This window comes from Nomascus leucogenys, chromosome 3 (assembly GCF_006542625.1).
Source record: "Nomascus leucogenys isolate Asia chromosome 3, Asia_NLE_v1, whole genome shotgun sequence".
NCBI lineage: Eukaryota > Metazoa > Chordata > Mammalia > Primates > Hylobatidae > Nomascus > Nomascus leucogenys.
The window spans coordinates 116,854,854-116,873,965 of record NC_044383.1 but is presented as its reverse complement, the minus strand read 5'-3'; positions in this window follow the sequence as shown (position 1 = coordinate 116,873,965).

The following is a 19,112-nucleotide window of genomic DNA, read 5'->3' as shown; positions in this document are numbered from 1 at the left end:
TTCAGAAGGAATGGTACCAGTTCCTCCTTGTACCTCTGGTAGAATTCAGCTGTGAATCCATCAGGTCCTGGACTCTTTTTGGTTGGTAAGCTATTGATTATTGCCACAATTTCAGAACCTGTTATTGGTCTATTCAGAGATTCAACTTCTTCCTGGTTTAGTCTTGGGTGGGTGTATTTGTTGAGGAATTTATCCATTTCTTCTAGATTTTCTAGTTTATTTGCATAGAGGTGTTTGTAGTATTCTCTGATGGTAGATTGTATTTCTGTGGGATCGGTGGTGATATCCCCTTTTTCGTTTTTTATTGCATCTATTTGATTCTTCTCTCTTTTCTTCTTTATTAGTCTTGCTAGCGGTCCATCAATTTTGTTGATCTTTTCAAAAAACCAGCTCCTGGATTCATTAATTTTTTGAAGGGTTTTTTGTGTCTCTATTTCCTTCAGTTCTGCTCTGATTTTAGTTATTTCTAGCCTTCTGCCAGCTTTTGAATGTGTTTGCTCTTGCTTTTCTAGTTCTTTTAATTGTGATGTTAGGGTGTCAATTTTGGATCTTTCCTGCTTTCTCTTGTGGGCATTTAGTGCTATAAATTTCCCTCTACACACTGCTTTGAATGTGTCCCAGAGATTCTGGTATGTTGTGTCTTTGTTCTCATTGGTTTCAAAGAACATCTTTATTTCTGCCTTCATTTCATTATGTACCCAATAGTCATTCAGGAGCAGGTTGTTCAGTTTCCATGTAGTAGAGTGGTTTTGAGTGAGTTTCTTAATCCTGAGTTCTAGTTTGATTGCACTGTGGTCTGAGAGACAGTTTGTTATAATTTCTGTTCTTTTACATTTGCTGAGGAGAGCTTTACTTCCAACTATGTGGTCAATTTTGGAATAGGTGTGGTGTGGTGCTGAAAAAAATGTATATTCTGTTGACTTGGGGTGGAGAGTTCTGTAGATGTCTATTAGGTCCACTTTATGTAGAGCTGAGTTCAATTCCTGGATATCCTTGTTAACTTTCTGTCTTGTTGATCTGTCTAATGCTGACAGTGGGGTGTTAAAATCTCCCATTATTATTGTGTGGGAGTTTAAGTCCCTTTGTAGGTCACTGAGGACTTGCTTTATGAATCTGGGTGCTCCTGTGTTGGGTGCATATATATTTACGATAGTTAGCTCTTCTTGTTGAATTGATCCCTTTACCATTATGTAATGGCCTTCTTTGTCTCTTTTGATCTTTGTTGGTTTAAAGTCTATTTTATCAGAGACTAGGATTGCAACCCCTGCCTTTTTTTGTTTTCCAGTTGCTTGATAGATCTTCCTCCATCCCTTTATTTTGAGTCTATGTGTGTCTCTGCACGTGAGATGGGTTTCCTGAATACAGCACACTGATGGGTCCTGACTCCTTATGCAGTTTGCCAGTCTGTGTCTTTTGATTGGAGCAATTAGCCCATTTACATTTAACATTAATATTGTTATGTGTGAATCTGATCCTGTCATTATGATGTTAGTTGGTTATTTTGCTCGTTAGTTGCTATAGTTTCTTCCTAGCCTCGATGGTCTTTACAATTTGGCATGTTTTTGCAGTGGCTGGTACCGGTTGTTCCTTTCCATGTTTAGTGCTTCCTTCAGGAGCTCTTTTAGGGCAGGCCTGGTGGTGACAAAATCACTCAGCGTTTGCTTGTCTGTAAAGTATTTTATTTCTCCTTCACTTATGAAGCTTAGTTTGGCGGCATAGGAAATTCTGGGTTGAAAATTCTTTTCTTTAAGAATGTTGAATATCGGCCCCCACTCTCTTCTGGCTTGTAGGGTTTCTGCTGAGAGATCAGCTGTTAGTCTGATGGGCTTCCCTTTGTGGGTAACCCGACCTTTCTCTCTGGCTGCCCTTAACATTTTTTCCTTCATTTCAACTTTGGTGAATCTGACAATTATGTGTCTTGGAGTTGCCCTTCTCGAGGAGTATCTTTGTGGCGTTCTCTGTATTTCCTGAATCTGAATGCTGGCCTGCCTTGCTAGATTGGGGAAGTTCTCCTGGATAATATCTTGCAGAGTGTTTTCCAACTTGGTTCCATTCTCCCCATCATTTTCAGGTACACCAATCAGACGTAGGTTTGGTCTTTTCAAATAGTCGCAAATTTCTTGGAGGCTTTGTTCATTTCTTTTTATTCTTTTTTCTCTAAACTTCCCTTCTCTCTTCATTTCATTCATTTAATCTTCCATCAGCGATACCCTTTCTTCCAGTTGATCGCATCTGCTACTGAGGCTTCTGCAATCTTCGCGTAGTTCTCGAAACTTGGCTTTCAGCTCCATCAGCTCCTTTAAGCCCTTCTCTCCATTGGTTATTCTAGTTATCCATTCTTCTAATTTTTTTTCAAAGTTTTTAACTTCTTTGCTATTGTTTTGAATTTCCTCTCGTAGCTCAGTGTAGTTTGATCGTCTGAAGTCTTTTTCTCTCAACTCATCAAAGTCATCCTCCATCCAGCTTTGTTCCGTTGCTGGTGAGGAACTGCATTCCTTTGGAGGAGGAGAGGTGCTCTGTTTTTTAGAGTTTCCAGTTTTTTTGCTCTGTTTTTTCCCCATCTTTGTGGTTTTATCTACATTTTGTCTTTGATGATGGTGATGTACAGATGGGTTTTTGGTGTGGATGTCCTTTCTGTTTGTTAGTTTTCCTTCTGCCAGACAGGACCCTCAGCTGCAGGTCTGTTGGAGTTTACTAGAGGTGCACTCCAGACCCTGTTTGGCTGGGTGTCAGCAGCGGTGGCTGCAGAACAGCGGATTTTCGTGAGACCACAAATTCAGCTGTCTGATAGTTCCTCTGAAAGTTTTGTCTCAGAGAAGTACCCGGTTGAATGAGGTGTCAGTCTGTCCCTACTGGGGGGGTGCTTCCCAGTTAGGCTGCTCAGGGGTGAGGGACCCACTTTAGGAGGCAGTCTGTCCGTTCTCAGATCTACAGCTGCGTGCTGGGAGAACCACTACTCTCTTCAAAGCTCAAGCAGAAATGCAGAAATCAACCGTCTTCTGTGTCGCTGGGGCTGGGAGCTGGAGACCGGAGCTGTTCCTATTCGGCCATCTTGGCTCCACCCCCGTATATATACTTTCTATATATATATATATATATATATATACACACACACACAAACACTTTTTAATTCTAAGAATAAACATGCTCATTATTCTTTTCTGTTTGGCAACCTAATAACCTTCTACTAGTGGACATATATTTATGTCAGTAAATAAATGAACTATCAATTCCTGGAAGTGTAATTGCAGTGTCAGGTATATCTGCATTTAAAAGTTTGGAAGATCCTGACAGATAGCTTCCTAACACTAATCTATGCTCTATCAAAAGTTTATGACAGGGTTGTTTTTTCCACTTCCTAACAAAGAAAGGTGTACTGGTAATCTTTGTAACTGTAGTGAATGAAAATGGCATTTTGCGGTTTTAATTTGCCTTCGCTTAATTTTTAGTGACATTAAAAATCTTTCTATATACTTACTGACCATATGTGTTTATTTCCCTGTAAAATAGATTTTTGTATCCTTTGTTCACTATTCTCTTTTTGATCATTTTTGAAGTGATTTGTGAGACCTCCTTTTATACTATAGAAATTAGGCCTTTGTCATAATGGTTGCCGTTTTTTGTTAAATTGTAATGCTTAAATAAAAACTTTGTGTATGGTGCTATTCTCAGATCAATTTTTTTTTTCAAATTTTGACATGACGAATTTTCCTTTAGAGTTTCTGGGTTTTATATTGTACCTAGAAAACTTGCCCCATTCAAAAAATATGAATACATTTCCCATTATTGGTCTCTGGGTCTCCAATGGCTTGCTTCCCCCTCTCCCTTCCTTCCTTTCTCCTTCCTTCATTTCCTTCTAATATTTAAATATTTATCTCACTTGGAATACATTTTGACATAAGAAGTAAGGCAGGGATTCATGATTTTCCTTAAATTGTGTTCTACACAATTTATTGAATTATTCATGTTTTCTCCATTCTATTAAAATGACACAATATCAATTTTTAAAAATAAATTATTTGGCCTGTACTTTTAAAAATAGATTTTTGTCTTAGTCATCTTGGGATGCAATAACAAAATATCATAGACTTGGTGGCTTAAACAACGGGAATTTATTTCTTACAGTTGTGGAGGCTAGAAGTCTGAGCTAAGCATGGCGGCCTGGTTGCATTCTGGTGGAGGCTCTCTTCTTGGCTTGCAGACAACCACCTTTTTGCTGTGTTGTGGTCTCTTCCCTTTTTATAAGGACAGTAATTCCATTATGGGGGCCTTACCCTATGACCTCATCTAAACCTAATTATCTCCCAAAGGCCCTACCCTATTGGAAATTAGGGCTTCAACATAAGATTTTTCGGGAAACACCAACATTCAGTCTGTATTCATTTCTAAGAGGCATTAAATCAAAGTTATCAGATATGTTCAGGCAGAAAAAAGGCCTTATTTCATCCATTCAAAATCTGTTGGTCACATATTGTATCCCAGTCAAGATGCTCCAAAAATGTATCTGCCACTTCCCTTTGACAAGTAACTCCTGGTCTTTGTGGCAACACAAAATCTACCAACAATTGCAACACAGTGTGTTGACAAGTAGAACAAAGCCGTGCATTCATTCAGCAATCAATTGGACAAGGTGCCTGTGGAGAGGGGCCCTTGGAACTTTGTCCTATGGTATCAGGAAGGGCCCTCCTGGGGCAGTTTCTCTTCTGAGCTTTGAGGAATGTCTAGGATGATCTTTCCAGGGTACAACGTGCCCAGCATAATGACTGGAGAAGACTTAAGTGAATATGCTTTTGCCCCAACTTATGATCATTTCAGCCACGAAATAAATGTCACATGTAAATACTGCTGGACACAGGAAGGAATGTTACAAAATCTAGTGGTTACTGGGAGTTCACAAGCTCATCTGCAGGAAAGATTTCTATTAAATGTGAGCTAAAAATAAAACTTGACGGACTTTCAAATTTCCTATTGGAACGTATTATCACTCCTTTTCAAAAGTTCTTAGTTAAAAAAAATATTTCCAGGAATAATGATGGATAATTAAGAAAAACAAATTTCTGTTCTGCAGGGTATGATAGGGTCCAATTCTGTCTGAGAAACTAGTGAGCCATATAAATTTTGTATCTGGGTCAACAAACAGCTGTTCAAAAATATCTGTGGTATTTGCTGTTTACTCTGATTGCCTTGGATAATAGTCACTAGGCAACAGGACGGTTTGCTCTTTCATGCATGGTGGCCGTTAGTTAAGTTGTTATATAATATGCCAAGGCCTGCTGTCCATCGCTGAGACCGACTGAGATGAACGGTCGTGCAGGGAACTGTGGATGCAGAGCCTTCAGGTGAGGGTACTTTGCATTCTCCAGTGTCTTCCACAAACATATTAGTAACGTTACTCATTTACTGTGATTAAGATGAGTTATGGCAGATTAAAGGGAAATAACCTATATATTTTTAAAGCTGAGTATGTGTCTTACCTATGTCTGCAAATGTCTGGGGAAAGTAATCTGTGAATGTCTTAGAAACCATATTTTTTTCTGCTACAGTATAATATGTATGAATCTAGTAACCAGAAAAATCCTGTCAGGGCAGAAGGCAGTATTTTTTTTTTTTAATTTTCATTGAAAATAAGCTTTTAAAAAAATCCAGCAGTCACAAGTATACAGCTTACTGAATTTCACAAACTGAATACACCTTTATAACTGGCACTCAGCTCAAGAAAGAAAATGTGACCCTCATGGGAACAGTTCCAACCATACTGCAGGCTTGGGGTTGGGGATATTTCATGGCGAGGCAAAGGGAGCACAGAATAAAAGAAGTTAAGGACTCCCATCCTAGAAGAGAGTCTTTCCATCTCTTCTCCTTAAAAGACAGAAATGCTCACAATATTCATAAAAGAACACAGAGAGGGTGAATGAATGTATTTCCGGCCATTCCTGGGGGACACAGTGGCAGAACTGGAGTGCCTCATTTCGAGCACTTGCATGTACTCTGCTCAAGAAACACCGACAACTGATGAACCTGTCTGCCAAAAACCACAATTAGAGCATCTTGAAGCAGATTGAGAACGCTGCACAATTAATATCACAATAGAGGACAACTCAAGAAATGACTGGTCCAATGTGAGTGCTGGCCCATGTGTCTGGAAGGTAGAAGCAGATCAGCAGAGCAGGATGAGAACAGCAAGAAAGGAGACAGAAGAGACCCTTTCCAGAAGAGTATTCCAGTGCCCTAAAAAGGAGAAATTGTTGGTCCATTAAACACACACACACACACACACACACACACACACACCAAAAATCACACTGCCTTCCTCCCTGTTACTGTGTTTTGTGTATATATTTTTGCTTCATGTATTTACAGGAACTAGTCATTTTATAATGTAAGTTCTTTTTTTAATAGTCTTTTCTTTCAAGCATTCAAAATGTTTTTAAGTTTTCAAAAAGCAGCTTTTGTGCTGCTTTTTAAAGTCCTCTATTAAAAATGGTTTCTAGCTGTATTAGGGTACTCTAGAGGGACAGAACTAATGGAATAGAAGTATGTATATATATGTAAAGGTGAGTTTTTTCAGTATTGACTCACAGGATCACAAGGTCCCACAATAGGCTGGCTGTCTGCAGGCTGAGGAGCAAGGAGAGCTAGTCTGAGTTCCAAAACTGAAGAACATGGAGTCTGATGTTCGAGGGCAGGGAGCTTCCAGCATGGGACAAAGATGTAGGCTGGGAGGCTAGGCCAGTCTCTCTGTTCACATTTTTCTGCCTGCTTATATTCTAGCCATGCTGGCAGCTGATTAGATTGTGCTCCCCCAGATTAAGGGTGGGCCTGCCTTTCCCAGCCCACTGATTCAAATGTTAATTTCCTTTGGCAATACCCTCACAGACACACCCAGGATCAATACTTTGTATCCTTCAGTCCAATCAAGTTGACACTCAGTATCGACCATCATACCAGCATTGCTTGGAAGTGATATTTGAGCCAGGTAGTCCTACCCATCAGATACCCACAGTAAAGAATGTGGAAGTAAAATGTGGATACGTAAAATTACCCCTGCACCTAGTATGAAAATAGTCTCTTCTTGTTTGGACATGTGGATTGTTTACATAATAAAGTTTAATGCCAGCTTTATTAGATTAAATCTACTTTATTTATTTAGTCTCTGTAGAACAATATGTTCTTTAGTACAGTAGACAAAGACATCAATATAAGAGCTATGCTGATAGTGGGAATCAAAGCTCTGCATCAGGGAGAATATTTGAATCAGGCAAACACTTAATATATGAAGGAAAATGTGGTCATTGTTTTCTTAATTCTGTTACTCATACAAAGCAAGAAGTAGATTTATGACTCAACCAAAGCAGTATTTAGTTAAAAGATGCTATTCCACATATTAAACTACTCAAAACAAGCTTTCATTTTGTTATCAGTGTTTGGTTATATTAAGAATTTATTACTATCATTTAGAACATAATTACACTTTAGAGATAAGGAATTTTACTATACGTTAGAGTAGAAACCTTAATTATCTATACTAAGATGACATGATGAAATTATACGTTAAAGCAATAATTATAGTACTAAGGAATCTAGTACCCAGTGTTCTTTAGAATTCTAATCTGCACTGTTAGTTAAAACAACAATATATTTTAAGACATTTGGGTAAAAAGAACACTCTTGAATAACAAGGATTTTTAGAATGAGTTTATTGGGGTCAAAGGAATAAATTTAAGATTACAACATTAATAAATATTGCATATTTATAAATCAAGTACAATATACTAAGTACTTCTTTGGTTTATTGAAGTGAATTCAAATATTTATAAATCTGTATAATCCATCGAGATATTAAGGAAAACAAATGCCTTAAAAATGTCAGACTTAAGAACATCCAGTTTAGCTTGACACTTGGTTTCATTCAAGCTTCATTGTTAAAGTTGATTGTGGTTTCCTATCAGTTTTGTTCTTTGCTCTTCTTCCTGTCTTCCTTTTCCCTTCCTTTTTCCCTCCCTCCCCCTCTCTCTCCCCCATATCCCCCCTTTCTTTCTTTCTTTTTTTTTTTTCTTTTTTGAGACGGAGTCTCGCTGTGTCGCCCAGGCTGGAGTGCAGTGGCTCAATCTCGGCTCACTGCAAGCTCTGCCTCCCGGGTTCACGCCATTCTCCTGCCTCAGCCTCTCCGAGTAGCTGGGACTACAGGCGCCCGCCACCACGCCCGGCTAATTTTTTGTATTTTTAGTAGAAACAGGGTTTCACGGTGGTCTCGATCTCCTGACCTCGTGATCTGCCCGCCTCGGCTTCCCAAAGTGCTGGGATTACAAGCGTGAGCCACCGCGCCCGGCCCTCTTTCTTTCTTGACAATTTTTTTTCTGTTCAATATTTTCAGCATCTTGTGCTTCCAGGGAAAAATGATTCATGCATCTGTTTCTCAGTATCTCAGTCTCACAGATCAGAGTGTATGGTTCTATGTTTGTGAAGAAATGAAAGTCTATAAGAACAAGAATCTATTCCATTTACAACTTTACTTGAGTAAAAGAAGTTTCGAAACCAAGCCTACCAAGTCCCAAATGGCAATACATCAGCTGAGGAGTTCTTGGCTACGATAGCTTTTTGTAAAACAGAACTAGTACAAAAATCTGTGGCATACCAACCTTGTTTAAGATGTCTAGCAATTCTCCTTGCCTTGGATCTAAATATATATGGGAAGTCCACTTTCACCTCAGTGTGTGACTAGAGAAATTTCCACATGAGAGGAGGTTTTTCTTTGACTTAGATATCTTCAAAATATAATAGAAAATTGTTCTTTAAATCATAAATTATCTTTAAAACAGAAGACTGTTCTTTAAACTACTAATTAAGACACCTTTCATTCAGATTGACTAAGAACTCCCACCTAGAAGACAGTTGAGTGTAACAGCTAGGACAAAATTAGGAGTACCACCTCACTGCAAACAATGATGAAATAAGGCATTATATTAGGTTGGTGCAAAAGTAATTGCAGTTTTGCCATAAAATTAACGGTTAAACCTGATTCACCATGGGCTATCACCCATCAGAGCTGGATTTAAATTCCATATCCTCCTCAGAGCTGTGTCTGATCAACCGAAATCAATTCCTCCCACCCTTATAATCCTAGCTGCTTTCTCTTACAGGCATTGTTACATTTCGCCCTCTGTTAAAAAATTATTTTATTCATCTCTGAATCCTCAGTATATGAGTGGGCATGAGAGGCAAAGTCGTCAATATAAGCATAAAGGGTCAGGGTTGCTGGAGGGACAGTGACCCTGCACACTCTGGTGCACACTTGCAGGTTGGAGGCGGCCCTCTGGGCCCTAAACTAAGAAACCTAGAGAGTCCCAAATTTGAGAAGAGGTTTTCCGGAGGTATTTGCTTTTCATTTACACCCCTTTTCAGGAGTCTTGCTAATTTCAAGCAGTGTACTTTATATTTTCTTGTGAAAATATTTTCTCAGTAGTATTTTCTGTCATTAGTCCAAGTAAGATTAATTCAAATGCATGCGTGTTTGGCCTTGTTAAGCAGTTTTGAGACAGATTATTCTAAGATTAAATCTGTCATGTTTAAAGCAAGATCACAGATAGAAATTGTATACTTTATTGATCAACCATATAGTGTGTTAATATGGCTTTTAATTGGTCCTTTTGAAAAAGGGAGGTTACCAGAAAGAAAACATTATAGTTATTCTTATCACCCTCTTCCCCATCCCATGAAGTTTTAGTGGGATCTTTGAATCACAAGTTGTCATGGATTCAGTTCTTTTAATTTTTAAATTTGCCACACACGCCTATCAATGATTGACATCCCATCGCTCATTATAGGATGGCTACCAAGTCTGGAAACACGGATAAATTCACAATTGATGAATTATTGATATTACATTAAGATATGTGATAAATAATACACATTTATTTCTAGACTTTGTGGTCACCCTCTATAATGAATATTTTTCCAAGTATAATAAACACATTGTTCAAACTGTTCTTAAATCCAATTATAGTTCTTCAAGACATATATTTATTTTCTGCTACTACTTTTGCAAATGTCACAGGTGTAATATGTGTTTTTTAAAATTAAAGTGAGCATTTTGATACACATTTAAACTAAGGCTTATTTTTTCCTGAATACTAAAGTAACACACGCCTATTGTGAGGAAATTAAAAAATATAAGAATGTTACGAAGAAGGGGGACTATCTTGTATAGTGAATTACCAAGTAATAATCATCACTTGTATAAGTATAATTGCAGTATTTTTCTATGGGTATATTTTTTCATATTTAGGATTATATTTTTATAAAATGTATATACTTTTTCTTGATAATATGTCATAAATATGTTTCCTTATAATTAAAATACTTTGCAGGTATACTTTTAAATTCTTACATAGTTGTACACAATTAGGATATGTATATTTCATAATCAATTTAAATATTCCTCTATTTTTGAACATCTAGGTTGGTTCAGATATTTTACTCTTATAAAGAACATAGCAATGATGATCTTTGTATGTAAAACTTTCCTGGTCTAAAGCATGTGCATATTTTTAAGGCTCCAAGTAAAAAATGCCAATGCATTTTTTTTAGCAAGATGGGACTAATTTATAATTCTACTAATTCTAATACTGAGAGTACTAACATAATACTACTAATACTAATCCCAAGAATAAATGATATTTATATTAAAAATAATATATTTATAAAATAGTGTTAATTTATTAAAAGAAAGATAACACCTTGTCAGTTTAATTGATAGGTTGAACACTTTTTTCTTAAATGTACTTGCTACTTATGTTTCCTTACCTGTGAATTTCTTGCTCGTGTCTTTTGTATAATGACATTTTGGTGGTCATTTATCAATTTAAATTAAGAATGCAACCCTTTGCAATATTCATCATAAATATTTACTCAGTTTTATATGTTTCCTAATTTTTGAATGATACTTTTTAGATACATACATTTTACATTTCTAGGAAAGCAAATACACTGATATTTTCCTTTCTGGTACCTTCCAATGCTTTCAAGTTTAGAGAGTCCTCCTGATCGAGAGATCAGATCTTCATCTTTTAAAAAATTAAGTTAAATTAGAATTTTACATACAACTGTTCACTCTCCCATAACTTAACGTGGAATGTGCTTTTAAATAAGATTTGGAAACTTAAATAAAGTCTTTGAGCTTAAGTAAAAAATAATATGTAATGCTAAATTTCTGATAGCACTTGATGATTCTGATCAAATGATCAAATTAATCTAGCCAAATTCGCATTGTCTATTTTAGACTTTAAAGGACCAAATTATGTCCATATTCTACAGATCTTTAGAAGTATAATGAGTTTTGAAGAAAAGTAACTGCGAGGGCAGTTATTAGGTGCTCTGTCTGAGTCCCGTTTCTCAGCTTGTTTGCAGCTATTGCACTTGATTTTAGAGTGAAGCTCTGTAGTTATTACTGGGCAAGCTGAACTAACGCAGTGGTGAGTCAATGGTCAGTGTTCTTGCAGACATGAAATGAAGCTTAATTTTCTGAAGAAGCCACTGTCACTGATGTGAAATGGCATTCTAGTGACATTTTCTTCTCAGAAGTTAGTGCTGCTGCCTGTGTTCTGAAATTTAATCTGAGGCCCAGTGGGCAAGTGCTCTGACAGGAGTTAAGAATAATGAGTCATCCCGGGTGCCAACATCTGTTTCAAGTTGGAAATTGATGCACTGTTATTTAAAAAAAGGGCTTCTGGCTTTTCATAAATGAATAATTAGCATCTCACTGCTTTAAGAATTTGAAAAATGTTTTTATTTTGCTATCTTATAACTGACTCTATAGTGGTGAAATTCTCAAAATTATTTTGAATTTGTGGGAAGAATATTAATGTTATTTGCTTTCTGAATCATTTTTCCCTGGAAATTGAAATTAATTTAAAGGAAATTGTATAGGTCCAGGCACATTTTCAATGAGTGTCATTGAAGATGACAGTTTTATGTGACTAAATTTATGACTCTATGACTCAGACCAGGAGTTGTTTCTTTGGTTGGTAAGGCTAAGTCCCAACCTCAGACCCTTCGGGGCCGAGGTTATAGAATGACTATTGTACAGATGCAACAAGAGTGGGAAATAGTCCCAGGCAGGTAATGGCAGCTCCACTTCATGATGAACTTCCTGTCACATTGTATTTCCCAGGTAGGTGGCAGTAATCCTAACACTTTAATGAAGAAAATAAACCTTAGGCATGGAAAGATTCCAAATATTTGTATAAAAAGTGAAATGTCTACTTAATTACCCAACCACTGTTAAATAGTCAGGTTTGAGGTATTATGCAGATGAAATGTTTGAATTAATCTGTTTTATGTGGCTGTAGTCTTAACATGGCAGATTAATAAATATTTTTATTGATTCTATTCTTGATTGACGACATTATTTTCATAAATATGGATTATCTGTGAGAAAATCAAACTACTGATAACTTCAGATAATGAGTTCTGTTTATAATCTTCAGCACTCCCTATCACTCACTTTACCTATTCCACTGTAAATATCTTAAGAATATTCTCAGGGGCCAGTCACGGTGGCTCACACCTGAAATCCCAGCACTTTGGGAGGCCAAGGCAGGTGAATCGCTTGAGCCCAGGAGTTTGAGACAAGCCTGGGCAACATAGTGAAAACCTACCTCTATGAAAAATACGAAAATTAACAGAGTGTGGTGGTGCACACCTGTAGTCCCAGCTACTTGGCAGGCTGACTTGGGAGGATTGCTTGAGCCTGGGAGGTGGAGGTTGCAGTGAGCTGAGTGACAGAGCAAGACCCTGTATCAAAAAAAAAAAAAAAAAAAAAAGAATATTCTTAGAAATCTAGTTTGTAGAGAAAAAAATTCTAAAGCTCCAAAATAATTATCAACTTCGCTATCTAACTTCAATTACTGTAAAATCTATTTTATTAATTACTGGTTAAATTTGCTCTAAATTATTCTAAACAAAGGATTTGAATACTAGCAGCTGTGAATTAAGCTTCAGGATCTAGAATTCATTTAAAGATGTGTATATGCTTGTTTGTGCACATTGTATCTTTTTCCTTTCACTCATTTACAGGTATTAAATTCCCTACGGATGTTCCAGAGAAGTTGACAATATTCTTTCAGCAGTTAGAGAACTGCTTCCAGCTGAGCACCAGCTTATTCCACCAGCAGGAAAAAGTTTGTTCTTCCTATTATTCTAGCAGTTCACTCGTCAATCTCGCTTTAGCAACTTGTTGGGCATGAAAAATAGGTTAGATGAAAGTACTCTCTTGTTTTTGGTATATTTGTTGTCCTACAAGCAGCAATAACAATGACAACAATAAACAGAAAACTAGAGAATTTTGAATATACGCCCTCTCAGGAAAAGTCTGAAAGAAAAAACATAGTTATTTTTGGTGTGTTTTAAGCAGCAGCAGCGAGTGTTAACCTTAATAACAAGCGGAGAGAGGCTCTATAAAAGAAAATATTTATTTTCTTGAAATAGGGCATTGCAAAGGGAATATGTGTGCCACAGTAAACTATGTGCATATTCAGGAAGGTAAAAGAAGACCAAGGTTTTTAAAAGAAAAATGATAAAGTTTACATAATTGTTTCAAGGTAATTATCCTTGGCTAAAAAAGTCAATAACCTTGCTGGTCTGAGGTGGGACAGGCAGTTGCTGGGCAGATGTCCTTGCAGAAGTATATTTTTGTGTAAAGTTGCCATGGCCTTTGTGCAAAGTTGTGGTCTTGCAGAGTCTTTTGTGATAGTTCTTGCTATTAGTCATTTATGCATGAGAACCCTTCCCTCATGGACTTTCCCAGCTCTATTTGCCAGAATTTTAAACACAAGTTTCTCCATTTTGACTCTGACAATGTTCACAGGAGTGTGGGCATTGAAGCAGACTAATACTCTAATGTTTCTAGGTTCAAGATTGAATTTAAATTGACTTAAAATATAAAAATGAAATCATCGTTTTTGGGGGATCTGTACAAAAATGCTATTTGTTTCTTTCAAAGGATACTTGGAAAATAAATTTGAAAGTCAACATTTATAGATTTTCTATAGTTAGTGGAATTATCTGTTTGCAATCCAAACATCTCTGGGTAATTAAAGAAATTAAGGAAACAACCCCATTTACAATAGCTATAGAAAGGACTCAGGAAATAACTTAGCCACGTTACTTATCACCTTTCTGACAAGTACAATAGTTATGCTTTGAATTTACTTTATTAAATGCTTACGAAGATTTTCTTTTTAGAGTGCCTCATCTTAAAATAATAAGAAAACCTTAATAATCTTCCATGATCAGAGTATTTTACAAAATGCAGCGCCATTGCATGGAACAGAATTGCTGCCTATGCTAAAACAAATCTTGTGGATATATGAGCATTAACTCTAGCCTGCTGTAGATGAAAAAGTTAAATTTGATTAATCTTTCTCTTGAAAGGCTGTTCCAAGCTAACAGGTGAATCTTAACGGAGAATCGGTAATATAAACAGTGAAACAAGTGGTGTTTCAGGCTTCCTAAACAACTGAATTATTTAGATGTTTTCTAATATAAAATTGTTGTTGCATTTCTATTTTTGCATCCCCTTCCAGGAATATCGTCATCCTAAAGTATTCTTTGAAAAGAGCTGAATGATTCCCTCCAGGTGTTACAGCCCAAGGCATCTGGAGTGAGGGAGTCTCCTTATTTAGAGTAGATACCCGATTAGTCCAAATGGGTAGCACCCACCACTGACCGAGTCCTTGCGGTGTTCTAGCTCCCATGTCACACAATTTTTGCCTTATCTCATTTAATCCTTACCATAGTCCTCCAGTGTCGTTAGCCTGTTGTTACTGATGACGTGATGAAGGCTCACTGCGGCTCATCAACAAGCTGCAGACTTTCGAAGGCACGTGTTCTTACAGGAAAGAAAATTTTAATTCTAATACGAAAACTTTGATTGCTAAAAAATTTTGCATGTTTTACAGGAAGAAAAATAAAATTTGCTTATGAAGGGATCTAAAATCTATCAACATATATTAAATGGAACAAATTTTTAAAAACTTGGTCATTTAAAATATTTTCTCTACCTTATTAAGGAAAGTGTTTCTGTTTTAATAATTGTCTTTTCATGAAAATTTGAGCAGCTTCTGTAATATTGATTTTAGTCCAGTTTCTGTGTTCCTGGACTGAACTGAGGGTTGGGCTGCTTAATCTCACCACCCAGTAACGAGATGCAGATGAACTGGGAAAGAAGAGAGCTTATTTCTATAACAGGGTACAGGGAGAAGGCCAGGAAAATATCACCTGACCAACTCAAAATTACAAAGTTTTCCAGAGCGCTATATGTGCTACGGGTAAGTGTGCATTCATCTAAAGACGTAAGTGATTAACTTCTTCGAGTCTATAACTAAGGTCTGAGTCCCGAAGACCTTCCTCTGGAGTCTCAGTGAATTTACTTAATCTAGACGGGTGCAGGTGCCAGGGGTGATTACCCTTATCTTGTTTCCTGCTAAATCAGGGAGGTCTGGGGAGTGCCTTTAGGCCTCCGATAAACTTGTTTGTGGAGGTCTGGGGAGTTTCTTCAGACCCCCAATAAAACTTGTTTAATCCTAAACAGGTCCTGTTAAGAATTCCTTCATTATCTTGTCATGCTTCAAGGCCCAGGAAAGGCCTAGGCAAGACTCTTGGTGGGCTTTCGTTACATCCCAGCCTTTGTATAAGGACACTGGCTCTCTCAGCTTTTAATATTTAACGTAACCATTCAGTCAGTGCTGAAACAGTTGTCATGGAGGCCTGCCTGTTCTGCTGTTAATGAGACCTGGCCTGCCACACCTGAAGTAGATATAGCCTCTTAAAATTTGTTGAATAAAAATAGACTGGGCGCGGTGGCTCACGCCTGTAATCCCAGCACTTTGGGAGGCCGAGGTGGGCAGATCATGAGGTCTGGAGTTTGAGACCAGCCTGGCCAACATAGTGAAACCTCGTCTCTACTAAAAATACAAAAAATTAGCTGGATGTGGTTGGCAGGCGCCTGTAATCCCAGCTACTTGGGAGGCTGAGGCAGGAGAATTGCTTAAACCCAGGAGGGGGAAGTTGCGGTGAGCTGAGATCACGCCACTGCACTCCAGCCTGGGCGACAGAGCAACACTCCGTCTCAAAAAAAAAAAAAAAAAAAAAAATTCCCTTTCTTCCAGTTCCTATCAATCCATTCCCCTCACCAAGGTAACCACTGTGAACAGTTTTTTATCAATAAATTTACCCATTTTCTTGTACAATATTATTCATATATGTACACACAGAATAAGATATAATTTTACATCACTGACTCATACCAAATAGATTGTTCCACAACTAGATTTTTAAATTTAAAAATATATCTCGAATATATATCTTCATGCGAGATTAAATGGGTCTATTTACTTTTTTTTTTTTTAACTTATTCCAGTATGTTCCAAAGTGTGGGTGAACCATGGTTAATTTAACCATTCCTCTACTAATGAACAATCCATAGGTCGAATGTTTATGTTTCCTCCAAAATTTATGTTGAAACTTAATCTCCATTGCGGTGCTATTTAGAGATGAGGCCTCTGAGGAAGTGATGAAGTCATGAAGGCTTTGCCCTCATAAATGAATTAGTGCCTTATAAAAGAGCTGGGAATTAGTGAGGCCCTTTTGCCTGTGTGCCTTTGAGGACACAGCATTCCTCCCTTTTGCCTTTCCATCTTCTGACACAGTGTTTGTGCCCTCCAGAGGACACAGCAACAAGGTGTCATGCTGGAAGCAGAGAGGGCAGCCTTCCACCAGACACCAAACCTGCCAGCGCCTTGATCTGGGACTTCTCAGCCTTCAGAACAGTGAAAAATAAATTTCTATTATTTATAAATTACCCAGTATATGGTATTTTATTATAATAGCACAAATGAACCAAGGCAGACTTTTTTTAGTTGTTCCTAATTTTTGCTATTAGAAGCAGTGCCAAAATGAACATTTATATATGTATATCTTGGTTCAAATATTGCTGTAAGATAAGCAACAGATATTTTGAGAGCTCACACTATAGAGTTTGATTTGGGCAGTTGGCAAAAATATAAAGAATAAAACATTTCCTACCCTCAAGGGATTTTAACTACATGGAAAGATAAGCTGCAAGCCTATAAAAAACAAAATAATAAAAATGTAGATAAAGATGATTCCAAGATTTAGATTTAAGGGCAATCATGAGATATGATAAATTGCTAAATATGTTTTCCATTCATACAACAGTTATTCAAAATGAAAGTCACATTCCTTGCTCTCATGTGCTTATAAGCCTAGAAGAGCACGTGGAGAGATGGTCGTAGGGCAAAGTGGAATTCTCGAAGTATTCACAGTGTGCCTTTGGAGGCCCAGTGAAGAGAGTTCCTGGTGAGCCTGGGAAATGAGGGAAGGATTTGTTGAAGAGCTGACATAGAAGCCATGTCTTGAGGAGTAAGTGGGATTTAACTGTACAGAGAAAAAGAAGACAAAATTTATTTAGAGATGTTCCCTTGTAAACAGACGCATCAGAGCATTACTTTCAGCTGGAAGGCCAAGAAAGGTTTTCTGGATGAGGTGGGTTTGAGTTGGGTCTCTAAGGGATACAGGTCCAAATGGACAGTGTAGAGTGAGCATGGCTGCAATGGAATGGCCTGAACAGAAGCAGTGGACAGTGCCAAGTATATCCAAGGAATACTGAATAATATAGTTTGTCTGCAGCAAAAGGTTTGTGTGAGGGAGTATAAGATCCAAGGAAGAGAAAGTGGATTAAGGCCACATCAGGAAGGCTTTTAATTTTTGATTAATGCATTTGGACATTATCCTATAGGGCATGGGGAACACTTTGGGAGAAAAATATTTGGTAGCCATATTATAAAATTACGGTAGAACTCTGGTGAGTGGACTTGTGTTAAAAGTGGAAATGTATTATAATTACATGTCTTTCTTAGACTATTTAAAACACTTTTTCTTATAGTTAAAAATTGCCTCATATTTTTAAGTGCTTATATACCTAGTACATTTTCAGAGTTGCTAATTCATTCCCTAATAAATCTAAAACTCTTCTCAATTGAGAAAGGAGTGGCATTTTCCTGTTTTCATCTCAAGAGGATTTCATGGGCTGCCATGTGGGAGGCAGACCACAGGAGGATAAAAGATTACAAGGAATTACGCTGGTTTGGGCCAGGAGGTGTGATGCAGGTGGTAGGACATGGTGAAAGAGGTATCTCTGGGAGAAAGAAAAGAGCAGTGTCAAGGATGACTCCAACTGGGAATGAAAACACAGGAAAACAGGGGTAGAGATGGGCAGAGAGGCAGTGCAAGAGGAGTACTTGTTGATTTTATTAGTAACAGTGGCATACAGGTTTGTTCAATAGTGAGAATATTTGTTAGTTGTATTTATTCCTGTTTTCCTCAAAAAATGATACAGTAGGAAGAAGGACAAGACCTTGGAAATGCAGGCCCACTCCCTGGCCCCAAGGCCCATAGCATTTCACCTTATATCTCACTGGTGAGAAATGTCACATGGCCACACTCTGCAAGGGAGTCTGGGAAGTGTAGTTCAACCATGTGTCTGGGTATAATTCTTTTGCTGTAGAAGACTCCAAGGAGGACATTTTGGTGGACATCTGGAAGTATCTGTTTTCTAAATACGTTATTCACTCATTCCATTGAGGGCTGATTTTATGTCAAGGTCTGGCTATATTCTGGGGAGTCTATGAAATAACCATCAGATATTATATGCATATGGCAATAAAAATTTGAGAACTGATACTTTGAGATCATCCAACTACTTATTTCCTGACTTCCTATTTAAAACCTTGGTAAGGAATGATTTGGATTCCTGGCTAAAATTACCTATCCAGGGAAGTATCTAGCATGGAGGACAAGAATATTATCCTGAGATCAGATCAATCTCACTGTAAAGTAACACATTGACAACCTGATTTACAAGGCAGCCTCATGTGAATTTTTTTACTGGGAACCTGGTTCACTCCTGAGCAAGTTGACAATGAAGTGTTAGGACTGGAGATGCTGTGGGCAGATCTGTGTGACCACAGGCAGCATTCTGCATGCTTACCTGCTTGCCTCCTCCCCTCCTTCTTGTCAGTTCCCAATAGTCAATG